The 16,713-nt window shown below is 29.6% G+C and overlaps 1 pseudogene; it reads left to right on the forward strand.

The window, feature by feature from the left end:
• Nucleotides 1–2,954: 2,954 nt before the first annotated feature.
• On the forward strand, nucleotides 2,955–7,556 carry LOC106685098 (protein strawberry notch homolog 1 pseudogene; annotated as a pseudogene).
• The last annotated feature ends 9,157 nt before the right edge of the window (nucleotides 7,557–16,713 follow it).

The following is a 16,713-nucleotide window of genomic DNA, read 5'->3' on the forward strand; positions in this document are numbered from 1 at the left end:
TTTTTTTTTTGTTTTTTTGTTTTTTTTTTTGCGTGTTAGTATTGTTTTGGATGTTCTGATAACTAATAAAGCAATGGATGACAATAATAATAATGTAATGAAAGTTGTCAATTAGCTCATCTTGAATCTGTTCCTCACAAGTTATTAGATCAACAAGGCACTCTGTGGACAAACTTTCACTTTTCACTTAATTTAGCCATGTTGTAAGAAATTACTTTAATCAAAACCTAGAAGTGAACAATAATATAAAGTTTTGGAAGAAAAAGTTATAAAATAGGCTGCTCAGAAAATCCGCTAGGAGCTCTTATGCATTTAACATGACTTTAAATAGAGCTGCTCATAATTCTATACTTATAACATTTAACATGGTAAAACATTGTACATTTAACACATCATGAATATCCCTGGTGTCATAATTGAGCATGATAAGTTTCGAGTAAATTTTTATTAGTCATTTCAGGTTGCTTTGAACCATTTTGCTTTCGTATGGACTATTTTCTGTTGTTTTTTTTCAGAAAATTTGGCTGGGCGGCTAATGAGATTTCTTAGATCATGGATTCATGTCTTTAAATTAGTCACTTATGCAATTTTTCAACACAAATTCATACAATTCAGTGTTAGTATATATGTATCAATGATATGGGGGTTATTCTTACTTACGAAAAATAATTTCATGTGTAGTGTTAATCATTATGTAAATAAACAATATTGTTTTATATTACCACGGACACCGGAAAAAAAGCTATTTTTTTATGTCATTTCATTATAAAAATTAAAATGATAAGAGATTCATTTCAGCAATGGGCGATTATATTTTCCTAAGCATGGCCGACACAGTGGTACCCATTTTATAATAATTTTAGTGTTGAATTTCATAAATAATGCTGAAGGGAAATTTGAGGATAAAAATTTTAATTAATTTCTTTAAAAACGTTTTTATTTAGTTGCTTTTATTGAACAGTGGCACATCTCATAAGATTTATTTTTAATTTTGTGTTTGAGATAACCCATGAATTAATGAGAGTTTTAAAGAAAATTATTTCGCATCCGCTTATGTGCTCACATTAAAAAATGCAGTAATTACTTATAATTTATAAGATTATATTATTAAATTAGATAAATAAAGTTTCACTATCGGTTCGATTTTATACTGATGATTAATAAACAAAGTCCCTACACATAGTATCTTTTAATATAAAAAAATGTAACATATAATTCTAAAGCTATGTAATTACTTACATATTTGCTTCACAACCTAAACGTGTTAAGTAGAAAATGTTAACCAGACTCCCGGTTCTTCACAGATATCCTGTAAAGAAGTAACTAAGGCGAATCAGAATTTACAAGTACAGAGGAAAGCCAAGTTCGCAGGAAGGCTATGGAATCACATTAGACTCTAATCAGCATAATGACAAATTATCCAAAGCATTATATGTTAATCAACCCATGAAATGTTTACCATCATACTATTCGTTTCATATGGAATATCAGTATAAAAGGAAAGTTTATTAAGTAAAACAACTTTTGGAAATTAAAACAATTTTATTCAAAATATTATTTTCTGTTATTATTACATTTTCCCCAACGTTTCAATCCTAGAAATGAAAAACTCAAGGTTTTGTGAAGAAATGAAGTGAGAAAATGCGTTTTTGACCTGAGAATTATTTTTAAAAATTTCACTTTTAACAAAGTCGTCCGAATTTCTGAGTATATGGAAATCTGTTGGAGATGAGACTGGCGAATTAGGTGGGTGTGGAAGGGCTTCGTGATACAGCTCGTTTAGTTTCTTCACTGTTTTTAGGTTCATTATGTCAAAATCGCTACAGTACGATATGGATGTGATGGTTTTACCTCTGGTTAAAAAAAAAAGTTATTCTTGCCATTGACCACAACATAGAAACCAATAATTTTTTTGGTTTCAAAATTGGCTTTGGTATAAGTCCCAGACTTGAGTCGATAATTAACCACTGACCTGACTGACACCTGTTGTCCTAATCCACTTTCCATCACACGTGATCATCCTTTCGGGAAAAGGCTCCTTATATTATCTAGTAAGCAGTGAAACGCATATCTGATAACGCTTCAACTCCTGTCGCTCATTAGGTTCATGAGGTACCCATAGATCTAGCTTTTTAATTTTACCAATGGTCTTTAAATGTAGAGAAACTGTCGACACACCTGAATTCAGATGTGCTGCAAGTATTTTTAACTGTTTGGTTAGGGTTTTCTTCTACAGTAAGCCTAAGTTATTCGTCGTCAGTTGCTGTTGGAGGTTTCTGGGTTGGTTATCCAAATTTGTGTCACCTGCCAAAAATGTTTTAAATATTTCAAAGAAAAAAAACCTATCTGATATTGAAGGTCATCAAAATTACACGTTGAAATGACGAGTTTAATCGAAATTATTGAACTCGTTTTGATGGAAATCGAAAAAAAATAAATGAAAAATCAATTCCATCAAGTGAAACTTTTTGTAACTCTTTATTATTAATTTACTGTAACTTCTTTGATATAAAACTGGCTTTAATATATAATGGAAGTTTCATACATTTTTTCATTTTTGAACTGATAATAAAATCAAACACGACACAAAATGGCAGAATTAAGTCTCGAGCATTTTAATTGAAAGGTAGTTATAGTTAGTTAGCAAAGAAAAAAAAAACACGTTTAATTAAATTTTTGGTGGTCACTTAAAACAAGATTTACTTACATGTTTTATGTGTAATGTTTCAGTTAAATATTTTTTTTGAATCTTCATCAATATTGTTTACTTTGTATCTCCCCTGACTGACGCTTAGTCATTCCAACTGACTGAGAGCTCCCTCTTCATGATTAAACACAAATATATTATGTTTTTTTAAAGTTTACAATAACCTCAATCGGATAAAAATAATGCAATGGAATAACATTACATCTGTAAAATTAATTGCTACCCTGATAAGGTTATAAGAATACTCTTTAACTGGATGCTATTTCGTGACATCTTCTCATTAGATAATAATTATAGGTTATCTAAGACAACGTAAAAAACAAATCAACATCTGTTCTGGTTAGAAACATGTTGGAACGTACTAATTTTCCACATAGCATTAATTTTGAATTAAGAACTTATTACGAAACCATCTTATTAGGAATAAATTGTTTGATTGAGTAAACAGAAGTAATGGTTAGTCATTGAATAATATGAGAACAAGATGGTGTGTACGTACATTCTATGGATGAAATAGCTTCAATCAATATGATGTCATTGCAACGTTTGCACCAGAGGGCGCAATTTCGTAAATATTTATATTAAAATAATTCTTGGCTGAAAATAATGGTTCAAACAAAAAATAAATAAAACTAGCACTTGATATAAATAACGTAGATCTATTCGGCATTGCGAAGAGTGATTCCTTTATTACCAACTGTAAAAAATATATAAAATTATACATTTCAAGGAGACCATTTTTTGCTGTTTCAAACGTGAACATAATCCAAAAATATTATTTAGTATATTCTCTAACAATTTTTGTTTATTTATTTGATATCAATACCCTATGTTATAATGATTGGTAAAACAAATAATGTACGGTAACACTGGGTAAGTCAGTTTCTTTCAGCTGTTCCTTAGTAGTAGGGTGTGTATTCTAAAGTGAGGTTTAATTGTTCATATATTGGGTTTTTTTTTTCGATTTCTGTCATTTGATAAAAGTGGTTAACATGAGTAGTGAAAGTGATTTTGAAGATCCAGATAACCTTGAAGTCCCTGGTGGTGGAAAAGATTTAGCCTCTTTGGTATGTAAGGATCGAGAAGTTTTAAACATTAAATCGTTTGGAGGAGTAGAAAGAAAAATTCCTTTCCAGGAGGTTGGGTGCAACAATATCGGCATGATTTCCAATTGTAATATTTCGAAAAGCACTAATTTGTTTCAAGTTGTTTCTACTAACTCTTCATTCAATGGTTATAATAAAGCCTTGATTGTAGATAAACAGGCCTTATTGAATGATAAATCTTTATCAACCTCATGCATGAATTATATCTTAAATTTAGCCAAACCAAACGACATCGTCGGTGATGATGGAATTTTATTGAATAAAAATATTTTCATTGATAAGAAACATTTTAATTTTAAAACTCAAATTGCAAATAAGGTATTATTTCAACAGTCTAGTCTCTCGTCTACACCACTTGTAGTAAACCCATCCCGGATGGTTCAGAACGAAATTGAAAACAATGAAGAAGAAGGAATGGGAGTTGCTGAGACATACGAAAATTATATGCCTGCAAAATTGAAAATTGGGCTCAAGCACCCTGATCCGGTTGTTGAATCAACTTCATTATCTAGTGTTCCACCGGCCGATGTTTGGTATAAGCTTATCATACCTGAAGAAACTATTACCAGCGGTGCTTTGTCAGCTCTTCAACTGGAGTCCATCACTTATGTTTGTCAACAACACGAAAGAAAGCTTCCTGACGGTTCAAGAGGAGGATTCTTAATTGGAGATGGCGCTGGCGTAGGCAAAGGTAGAACTATTGCTGGTATCATATTTGAAAATTATTTACGAGGAAGAAAGAAAGCAATCTGGGTTTCCATTATGACTGACCTCAAATTAGATGCCGAACGTGATCTCGCTGACATAGGAGCCTCGAAAATCCGTGTCTACAGTTTAAACAAATGTAAATATGCGAAACTATCTTCAGATGAGAATGGTAAAATAAAGAAAGGAGTTATTTTCTGTACATACAGTTCTGTAATAGCGAAGACCACTCAAAGTACTTCGTTGTTTGAAAGCAGATTTCATCAATTGATAGATTGGTGTGGCATTGATTTTGATGGAGTACTCGTTTTTGACGAATGCCATAAGGCAAAAAATCTGAACTTCAAAGGAATTGGGAGGTCTACTAAAACAGGACAAGTGGTCCTAGAGCTCCAAAAAAAACTTCCAAACGCCAGAGTCGTATATGCTTCCGCTACTGGAGCGACTGAACCCAAAAACATGGCCTATATGGTGAGGCTCGGTATGTGGGGACCCGGCACACCATACAAAGATTTCTCTGAATTCCATTCAATACTTCACAAAAGAGGTGTTGGAGTAATGGAAATTGTTGCTATGGATATGAAATTGCGTGGTCTTTACATGGCAAGGCAGTTGAGCTTCCATGGTGTCATTTTTAAAATTATTGAAGTTAGCTTGAGTGAAAGGTTCAAAAAGGTATACGACAACGCCACAACTTTGTGGGCTGAAGCTGCCGTTAGTTTTAGGAAAGCTATGGATTTGATTAAATTGAGCAAATCATCGGTATCAGTAATTTGGAGCCAATTTTGGGGATCACATCAAAGATTTTTTAAATACATGTGTATTTCAGCAAAAGTAAAGAAGACAGTGAGTATTACTCGCGAAGCTGTGAAATGTGGTAAATGCGTTGTAATTGGTCTTCAATCTACAGGAGAAGCACGAACACTACAAGAAATCGATAAAGAAGATGGTGAGCTGAGTGATTTTGTTTCTACCGCCTATGGAGTTTTAAAATCGCTGGTAGAAAAACATTTTCCTGAACCAACTATGAATAACGTTTGTACTAAAAATGCAGCGAAAGTTCTTTCCAAAGAGAAAAAAGAAAAAAATAGAGTTAAAAGACGAAGAATGATCTGGAATATTCCTCTTTCTGACGAGAGCAGTTTCGAAAGTGATAGTAGCTCTAGTGACAACGCAGATAGTCAATGTCTTGGAGCATGGCAATATGATAATGTTGAATTAATTACCACAATTCACAAAATGAAAAGCAATCTTTTGAGAAAAATAGAAGAGCTTGGTAAACAACTTCCTCCAAATGCTCTTGATGAACTTATCGACGAACTCGGCGGTCCTGATAATGTGGCAGAAATGACTGGTCGTAAAGGGAGAATAGTTCAAAATGATGGAAACTTTAAGTATGAATCAAGATCTGATTCAGAATCTTCACTAGAGGTTATGAATCTGATTGAAAAGCAGAGATTCATGGATGGAGAAAAAGATGTTGCCATAATATCTGAAGCTGCTAGCTCAGGAATTTCTCTTCACAGCGATAAGAGGGCCATTAATAAAAGATGTCGAGTGCATATTACACTGGAACTGCCTTGGAGTGCCGACAAAGCAATTCAACAGTTTGGTAGAACTCATCGCAGCAACCAGAAAAATGCTCCAGAGTATATTTTACTCATTTCAGATCTGGGTGGAGAAAGAAGATTTGCATCTGTAGTAGCAAAAAGACTAGAATGCTTAGGAGCATTAACTCAAGGTGATAGGCGTGCAACTGAAGCAAGAGACTTGTCCAAGTTCAATATTGATAACAATTATGGTAGAATGGCCGTTGAAATTACACTCAAATCATTTTTACCCTACAACAATGAGAGATTAGTATCACCTCCATCTTCTTACATTGGGGATTTCATGAAAGATGCGGAAGAAGGGTTAAAACGTGTTGGCCTGTTAATGTCAAACGATAATGGCAGTGTGTCATTGGATATTGACAGAAAATCTCTTGGTAAATTCTTGAACAGAATTTTAGGCCTTTCAGTTGATCTCCAAAATGCTATATTTGAATATTTCACAGACACAATGGAAGCTGTGATCGAAAGAGCTAAAAATTCTGGTCATTTTGATCTTGGCATCCTAGATGTTGCTACAAGTGACCAAATTTTGAAGAGGCTTTCAGTACAGAGATTCATTAGACCTCATGTGACTGGTTTAGCATCAACCGAATTACATAGAGTGGAAGCTGAAAGAGGTATGACATGGGAGGAAGCGTTAAGAATTTGGGAAAAAGCAAATTCAGCTAAAGGATTTTATTTATCTCAGCTTAAAAATAATAACCGGGAAGTTATTTTGGCTGTGGAAGAAGGAGAATCATCAAAAAATACAGATACTGAACACTTTGTAATATATCGCCCCAATGTAGGTCGTCAGGTTAGGAAAGAGCCTAAATCATCCATACTAAGAAAATTCAAACTTGCTAAAAAATCAGAAGCAAAGTTACATTGGCAAGCTAGGTATCATGCATCATCAAACATTTGTTCCCATCAATATTGGGGAGGAATTTGCAAAAGAAGCATGTTAGGAGAATGTTGTGATGTTGGGTTGCGTAGAAGAGTTTACAATATTCTTTCTGGTTCAGTGCTCTCCGTTTGGAATACAATAGAAAACATCATATCCAAGGGAAGTAGTTTGCAAGTAGTTAGGGTGAAGACAACCGATGGAGGAAAAATTGTAGGTACTTTAGTGCCGTCTTCCTGCGTTGAACCACTTATGTCTGCACTGACCCTTGGTGCTGAAAAAGTTGTAAGCCATCAATTTTAAATAACATGATTGTGTGATTTACAATTGTGAACTATTCAGACTGGTGAACTGAAAAAAAAAATTTTAAAACCTAATTTTTTTTATTTTAGCAATATTTTGTTTGTCGGCCATTTTGGTGTATTCTTTTTACTTCAATTTTGAATGTGCTTATGAAATTATTACAGTTGTTCTTTGTATAAAAAAAGATGTTTTGTATAGATAAACATTAGTTTGTAAATAAAGATGTGCGAGATACCTTACTTTTGTTGTGTTTGAAATATTTATCAAGTAGTTTATATCTTTATCTTTTTATAATGTAAAAATATTATTAATATAATTAAAATGAATTGTGTTATGTACTACTGTTCATTGTATAAACAGTATAAAAATAAAATTCTTTTGAAATTACTTATCGTTATTTTGAGTCATTAAAAAATTTGGTTGCAGTAAACTTTTGGGGTCCTGGAATTATTTGAAATAATGATTATCAAATCCTAAAATAAATAAATTACTTGTTATAATTTTTTTATATTAAAGAAATTTGGTGCGGTGTCCGCAATTAATCTTTGCTTGTTTCAAAGCAGCATTTATTTATTTTTCATTATCTTAGTTCTCCTTCTAAATATATTTTATTTTAAAGGTTTTATATTTTATAAGTTAAGTAAAAAAACAACTATTGTTTCTTCTTTCTCCAAAAACTTACTCAAAAACATCTCTTTATTACTATTTAGTATTATTCCAAAATTCATTCAATAGAGGCTCAAACATCATTGAAGGTGGAATAATAAACATACTAATTTATAAATCTAAAAGAGTGTTGATTGAATTTCCTGGACTTATCATATTAAAAGCTTTCTATTTCCATGGTTGTAAATAAAATTGTCAAAAAGCATGATGACTGTCTTAGCAACTATGGAAGTAGGAAAATGTTTATTTTCTTCATTTATGTTAATTATATATATAAATCATTGACCATCTTCTTCATAATTATAAAATTCTTTTATAGTTTATATTTATATATTGTTTCTTATTATGGAAATGGGTAGCTCTGTGGTAAGAAACTGTGCTATCAACTCTAAGGACCCAGGTTCAAATCTGGCTATGACAGGTAATTATTCCCTGTTTCACTGTCGCTGCGAGCCCTGCGAGTTCAGGGTCCATCCAGCCTCATAAAATGGGTACCCTTGATGAATAAATATCAGATGGTTGAGGGTGATTCTGATCAAATCACCTTTTTGATTTGAACCAACAGGGGTGGATTTAGTAACAGTACTTCCTTACAAGTACTGCACCCCGGACCCTTCAATTTCCTGCTTGCACAACCGTTAGTCTAGTAGCAGTACTTCTTAATAAAGTACTGCACCCCTGCATTCCCTTTATGGTTTATACTAATACAGATTTAATTTTTAATTTTTTTTTCAATTATTGATTCTTATAAATAACCAGAGGTGATTAATTATTTAAAATTAACAAAATTATAAGAACTTTAGAGTAATATTATTTTGAAAAATTTTGCATTTAAGCCCTGTCAAAATACTTTAATAAGGATAATACCTAGCTGACATTTAATTGTGCATAAGTATAAGGTTCACTGTTTTTCTGTTTTTGAGAATGGCAAAAAAAGTTTAAAATCAATGATGTAAAGTGGCACTTTCAGCAAGTCAATTTTAACGAAAAGAAGGTTGCTGTAAGATCTTTGTTATATACCTACCTTAATCATCTAACTTCAGTTTTGTTTCTGAGCTAGGCTGTTCGCACACAGACCATTTTGTGATAATTACTTATTTGGACCCAGAGGAACTTAAACTGTAGAATTCTGTTGAAAAATTGTGACTCAAAATATGTCTTGATCGTATTAGTTTCCTCTTAATTTAGATTAAATATCTAGGAAAGTGGAAGTAAAAATATATAAAATTTAATATTAAGTGGTTAAAAATCTTTATTGCTTATTACCATTTAAAATATTTTATATACTGTTGACTTGTAACTAATAAACTATCTTATACATTTTTACTATTTTTTATTTATTAGTTCAAAATTTGGATTAGTCGTGATAGATATTTTTAATTTTGCTTATTGATGCTCAATAGGACTGATATCTTGGGATTTAAGGTTAGTCAATTAGTTAACATTGTTTTGCTGCTACCATTTTTTACTCTTCTAATCTATATTACAGAAATCAATGCATTTTTCAAATATTTGAAGGAGGTGGCCAGGGTCAAGAAGAAATAAAAAATAGAAAGATAAAAAAAAAATATTTATTGCCAACATTTCACACCCAATGTAGGTCTTCATCAGGTCTAAAAATAAAAAGATACAAAGAAAGTACTGTTAATATAAGAGTAAAAGAATGACATAAAAAATATACAATGGTGGAGGTATATAAACTATCAAAAACTTAAATAAAATAATTAGGAGGATAAAGATTAATAATAAAATAATTAACTATAACCACGAGTAGTGAATTGATACATTAGAGTATGTATTATTGAAAAGATCTGTTAATTTAATTAGCTAAGGAGACATAATAACTGTTATTATTATAAGTTATTGTGTCTCCTTAGTTAATTAAATTAAGATCTTTTCAATAATACATACCCTAATGTATCAATTCACTACTCTTTATTATGTTAATTATTAATTTTTAATATTAACTATTGACTAATAATTAATAAAGAAAATATTGTTTAAGTTTTTGATCAATTGTATACCATCACTTCACCTTTAGATACATCTTTTTTATATCACTCTTTTACTCTTATATGGACTCTATTTTATTTTTATTTTTAGCCCTAAAGAAGACTTACATTATTGGTCGAAATGTCGGCAATAATCAAATAGTTGAGAACTATTTTTTATTTCTTCCTGAATGCAGCCTTGACCATCCCTTCAATTTCATATCAGGTCCATCTTTCATATATATAATAATTTTCAAATAATATGTCTAATTTATCAAAAAAATTACTCTAAATTTTACCTCAGCATTAAAGTTTACATTTTGATGTTCAGAGTCTCTTCAAATAAATAACATTTTGTGATATCTGAAGCTCCCATACACTTCTAAATCTAACTCTGTATTAAAGAATTCACTAATTGGCTGAACGATATTCCTCTCCTTCTCTACATATAATATATTACAAATCCATAATAACCTCATCAAACTAACGTACCAAAGCATAAAAACTCGATTGCTTTGGATTAAAGGACATAGTGGTGTTATAGGTAGAAGTAGCAAAGACAGCTGCTTGCGATGATCAACTGACAACTGAATATAGATTAGTCCCTGATTCTTACACATTAAAAAATCTCTACTAACCAACTTTATCAAAGAGTGGAACAGACAATGACAACAGTCAACTAAAGGACAACTATTACACAAATACATTCCGAACATCAGCTCACAAAACTACAACATAACCAAAAGTACCAATTACAAACTGACTCAATTTCTTAAAGAACACGGAATAACTAACCTAAGTGCGACGGTAGAACTCCACAAACTTTTCAACGCTTATTATGGAACTGTTACATACATGACAACAAAAGATATATTTTGTTGAAATCATCTCTACTGCAAGGGGACTACCTGAACAATTATTGTATAACAAATACAAGAAAAAACTTAAAGAGTTTACCGACAATATAGACCTGAAATGTTAATGTTTGGAGCGGAAAAGCAAATAAAAATAATAAAGATAAACAAAAAAATTGTCATTTTTACAAATTATTATTTTACAGATTATGTCAATTCATATATTATGTCATTTTTTATTTTGTTTTCTTATTTTTCTTTTCAGTTATAGTTTATTTATTTTTACTATTTTATTTTCTAACATCTCTAACCTCTTCCTGTTTTGTGTTATGTTCTTTCTCTTGTATTTCTCTTTATATTGTATTGTATTCCTTCTTTCTATTGTATTGTTTATTGTATTTCTCTCTCTATTTCATTTTATTCATTGTAATAATTTTGTAATATCACTGTATGTATATAATATGCTTTTTGCATGGTGTATACACAAATTATTTAAAATATAAACTTCAGAGGAGAAAATATAATGTATATATATTTTTTTTTGGTTCAAGTCCTCCATTGAGAACCTGTTTAGCCTCAAAGTGGTAATGTTAAGATTCATTTCTCAGAACCCAAGTGGGAATCAAACCCACAAACTTCTGAACCAAGCACTCTAGAACCCTCACACCAACATACTCAGATGAGGCCTCCTTCCCTTCTTATTTAAGTGGCTGTTGTAGCTCTGAAAATCTGAATAGCTTTAAAATTGATATATATTTTGAAACTTTGCCTACACATTACTTATTTAGTTCTTCAGCCAGTTGTTTTAATAATTTCTAGTGATTCTGAATTAAAACCTCACCAAAACCTGTCTTCATGTTCTCTACTGTTACTTTTTATAATATCTGATTAAGAAAGAAAATGTACTGAGCATCTTATATTAGTTTTTTTAACTGTACATCAATAAACTTTATGGTATTGAGTAGTTTTTCTGTGGCTTCTGTCAAAGAAATAAATTTTCTTCAGTATCTGTCAGTTATCTCATTTTTACTATTCTTTTCAAGTATCAAGAGAAAGCTAAAATACATAATTCGTTTGCTTTAAGTAAGTTTTTGTGAAAAAATCCTACTTATAATTTGTTTATTACATACATGATATTCATTTATTGATGTGTCTTTGAAACAGAAACAGAAATTTAAAGGGAGCTATCTATATAACAAAATACAGTTAATTATAAAACTGACCCCAAAAACATAAATTATGCCGACATAAACAAATTATAGTTACAATCGTCTCTAGTTTACACTGGTCTTAAAAAATTAAATAAAAATTAGAAAATAAATTAATCGTTAACCATAATGTTAAAAAAAAAAGGAAAGTTCCTGGGCAATAACTTGACAACAGTAGTAAAGGGGAGGATTTAAAGAAATTTATGTTAGGAGTAAGGGACTAATGTGGGTGAAAATGTTGCATTTAAGTATTCTGCTTAGTAATTCTTTTAATTTCTGATTAAGTATTTTAATATGGATAAATAGGACTATGTTACTACTAGAAAGGCAAAAATATATAAAACTATTATGTATTTATAAATAAAATTAAGAAATATGCAATGCACATATTACAGGATGGTGCATTTTTCAGATTGCTCTTCCTGGAGATAGTGGAAGAGCTCTGAAACGTTGATAGAGGAATATTATTTATGTAATTAAGAAATTATAAGAAGGATTTTTTTTTTACAAAAACTTGCTTAAAATAAAAATATAAAGCTTCTATTTGAAAAACATTTTATAAATCTTTTAATTTTATAGCTGGCAAATAATTTTGATTATAATAAATAATTACTTTACTGAACTTTTATTTAATATATAGTATGACAATATGGACATTAATTAACTTGGTATTGTTTGGTAAAAATCCTTATCTATTAAATAAATCAAATGGTATCCTTGTTAAGTCTCAACACTCATTATATCAATTGTCCCATGTTTCGGCCATCCACAGGGACAATCTTAAATATAAATTTACACCTCACATCAAAATTAGGGGTGTCATCCCCCAACAATTTAATCACCCATAAAATTAGAAGATTTGAGAATCTAATTCAAACTGTCGACACTCGGGTATGGAGTATGAATGGCTATACCCCAAATCGCTTTTAAAAAGTATTCAGAGAGTTCACTTTTCCAAAAAGTGTTTAAGAAAAAAGTAAATTTCATGAAATGCTCACAAGACCTCCGGTATGTTGGGAAAGTTTAAATTCACCTACTTTTGACAAGGTCTCAAATGTGTTCAGAGAATTTACTGTTGTGATTTCCTTTAGAAAAATAGTTTTGTGTGTCCGACTTAAATTTTTATGATTGATTTACATACATGATTAAAAACAACATCAAACCATGAGACTAAATAAAATGTTCTAAAATATCTCTGGACTTAGTTATTTAAATGTTATGAAACAGCACTAAAAAAAATTATTTAACTCACATTGAATAGTCTGCACTGAATTCCAAGTGAAATTTTATCTGTAGAAAGTATTATTGGTATTAGTATTAAATTGTATTAATTGAACATTTGTGAAAAGTAAAATAGTAATTATAAGGTTCTTATTTTCTATGAGTTCAGTTTATTGACTAAATATGAGATCACTTGAAGCCTGACTGTCTAAATCTCCGATTTTTATAATTATTTGTGTACTGTTGCATTCTGTATAAAACAAAAAAAATTACAACCATTCTAAAAAACAAAGTCCTGAGAATTGTAGTAGACACCCCTTGGTTTGTAAGGATTAGTCAACTACATCGAGAACTACAATTGGAATCTATAGATGAATTCATCAAAAAAGTTATACAAAATTTCCTTCACAGTTACCTGCAGTTAAAGATTCACTTACTATGTAGGAATACCTACTTCTTCTCAACGACTATCATCTATTGCAAGACATTCTGTTATGAACTTTATATTCATCCATTAATTATTTTTTTTTTTTATTACAATCATTATTTTATTTTGTCTTTCTCAAATTATGTTTTCATTATACAAAACAGTTATTTGTTTTATTCATTCTATAAATTGAATTCTATTATAAAGGTTTGTTTGTAATTTTTTCAATTATATAACTACTATTATTTTTATTTATTTATTATCACTATTATTCCATTTTAATTAATTATCTTTAATATTTATAACTTTTAGGTTATTATAACATTGTAATAGTTAGCGATGTCCTTTGCATGAGACTATTTCTCACCATTTTCAATTGTTAGAAATGGATCATCAAAATGTTATATAATAACCATGTAAGGCCTACAAGGCTTATTTTTAAATAAAGAAATATATAAAAAAAATTATGTATTATTAATATCAGCTAAATACATTACAAATATGTTTTACATGAGTCATTTTTTAAAGTTGCAAATAGCTGATTCACCATGTTCATAATCATAAAATTGCTCATAGATTTACAACCAATTGTGCAAAGGTGATGTTTGAGCACTAATTTTAATGCTTATTGCATTTAATTTCGTTTGATATGTAATATAACATCGTAAACAGAAATAAAATACTTTTACTTGTACAAATTCAAAATTTATAAAATCTCAAACACACTGTCTTAATTTTTTTTTAATGCATGTTATTTTATTTTATATAAGTTAGATTCATATCAAATTTCAAAATGGAGAAATGATGTAGAAATGGTCTTGGGAAAATAAAATGTAGATTTAAGTAAGTGCTATAATCTATCATATAAAATGAAAGAGTAAACTAATTTTCACTTAAAATTTTGTCTTTTTATGCAGTTTTATTGGATAAAACCTTAGTTAAATAATAAACATCATATTGCCAAAATGATAATTAATAATTGTGGAATTGACAAAAGATACTGTTTTTGAGAGAGAAAAAAATAACATATTTTGTTTTAAGAATTGACCTTTTATAACATTCAATTCACCTCTTATAAATTTTTCAAATCTAATATTATCTAAGGTTAAAAATTAAGAACTAAAATACAATGGTTCTTGGTCCACTTGTTTTCTCTTTCATGTTTCAGAGATACTTTGTTTCCTCCTGTGTGCCACAGAGCATATTAAGTAATTACAAAATAATTTTAAAATATACTAGGAGAAGATGGTTGGGGGTGTGGTCAAAATAAAACACTAATAAGTTGATGTTACTTATTTAATCATGCCAACGTTTCGGCTTGTGTTTCTAGCCTTCATCAGGACTAAGAACAGAACAAGATAACCAATGAATATAGAAAATAAAATATAAACAGAATGATATAAAGTGAATAATTTTACAGAATGCAATTAAATAAATTTATGAGAGGGAGCACCGTATTTCCAAAATGTCCTAGAAGACAAAATCCATGGATTAAGAACTGTTTTGTTTTTCGTTCTTAATTTTTCACTTTAAGGCAATATTAGATTTTTAAAATCACAAATTTCATTTGTTACTATTATTTATAGGACAGATTAATGATTTACAAGATAAAATAATTTACAGTCATCACTTAGGTCTAGAGACAACTTTTAAATTTTTCAAGTGGTATGATGACTATCATTTCTTGTTTTTGAAAGCATTACCTGTTATCTCCAGCAAAAACTTTATTCAACATATTTCTCTGCAAGTTGACAATTGAATGAAATATGTCATAAAGTTATATTTTAGAAAGAAAAAAAAACAATTTTTTCAAAAGCAATACTTTTTGAGAATAATGCATAACTTTTGCAAATGTTAGTCGGGTGTTCTACCACTAAACTAATGATGCTGATGCTACACTTTAAGGAAGATAATGTACTTAAGATTATTTTATCCAAGAACACCGGATGAATATTTGCTCAATTATACAATTTTTAACAGTGCGTTCCATCATGTGATAAATTTTGCATCCTATTATGTAATAAATTTTATTTATTATCATCTGCATGTGCATCCTATTATGTAATAAATTTTACATCCAATAATAGGCAAAATTTATACTGAAAATAAGGTTCTTCTTTCTTGTTATATGATGAACTATAGTACCTACTTAAACATCTATATTTTATTTACCTGATGTCCCATCATATCTCCATCTCGAAATTTAACATGAATCAAATTTTTTTTTTTTTAATATGTTATGTTTTAATTGAAATGAAACCACTTTTAATAACCTTTAAAATATCCCTTTACTGTATATCTACAAGCATTTATGTAATTCCAAACATGGTGAAATTTGGTTTTCTTCGAATGTAAAACAAAAACCTATTCATGTAAAAAATACGCTTAAATTTTATGTAGTTGGTATTACTAATAAAAAAAATAATTTGAAAATCTGAGACATATTGTATCAGATCTCTGGTGATTTCATTTGGAATTACCCTAACCAAACATTGAAAAATAATTTTGATCCTTCATATAAAGGTCTCATAATTGTAATTTATTAAAAATGAATTTAGTTTTGTAAAATAATGTTTTAAAATAAACTTTATCATGAAGTTTTAATAATTTTATTATTTTCTTTGATAATTATTGAAAATTGTCAAAAGTTATATATAATTAAGCTGAGATAGTTAAAAATTGTTGTGATATTCATTTACCATTCTGAATTACAACTGTAAAATACTAACAACAACACTAATATAATCTATTAAAGATTATAATATGTGTGCTATGGGGGGAAGTTAATTAAGTTATATTAAAAATTAATCCATATTCATGTTTTATCCTTAATCAATTTCTCATGAAATTATAATTGAAGAGAAGAAAGCTATATTTCATTCAGGATGTTTTGTGTTACAATCTTCCAATCTATTGTTATTTCAACCAGCCTTTTTACCAGTTAGTTGGCCTATTCAGTGTCATTTCGAATATGCATAGCATATTACCTGCTCTTAAATTCAGTGTAGATGATGTTACAAAGAACAGCT

The sequence above is a fragment of the Halyomorpha halys genome, unplaced genomic scaffold (genome assembly GCF_000696795.3).
Source record: "Halyomorpha halys isolate HHAL.00 unplaced genomic scaffold, Hhal_1.1 Scaffold657.1, whole genome shotgun sequence".
Lineage (NCBI taxonomy): Eukaryota > Metazoa > Arthropoda > Insecta > Hemiptera > Pentatomidae > Halyomorpha > Halyomorpha halys.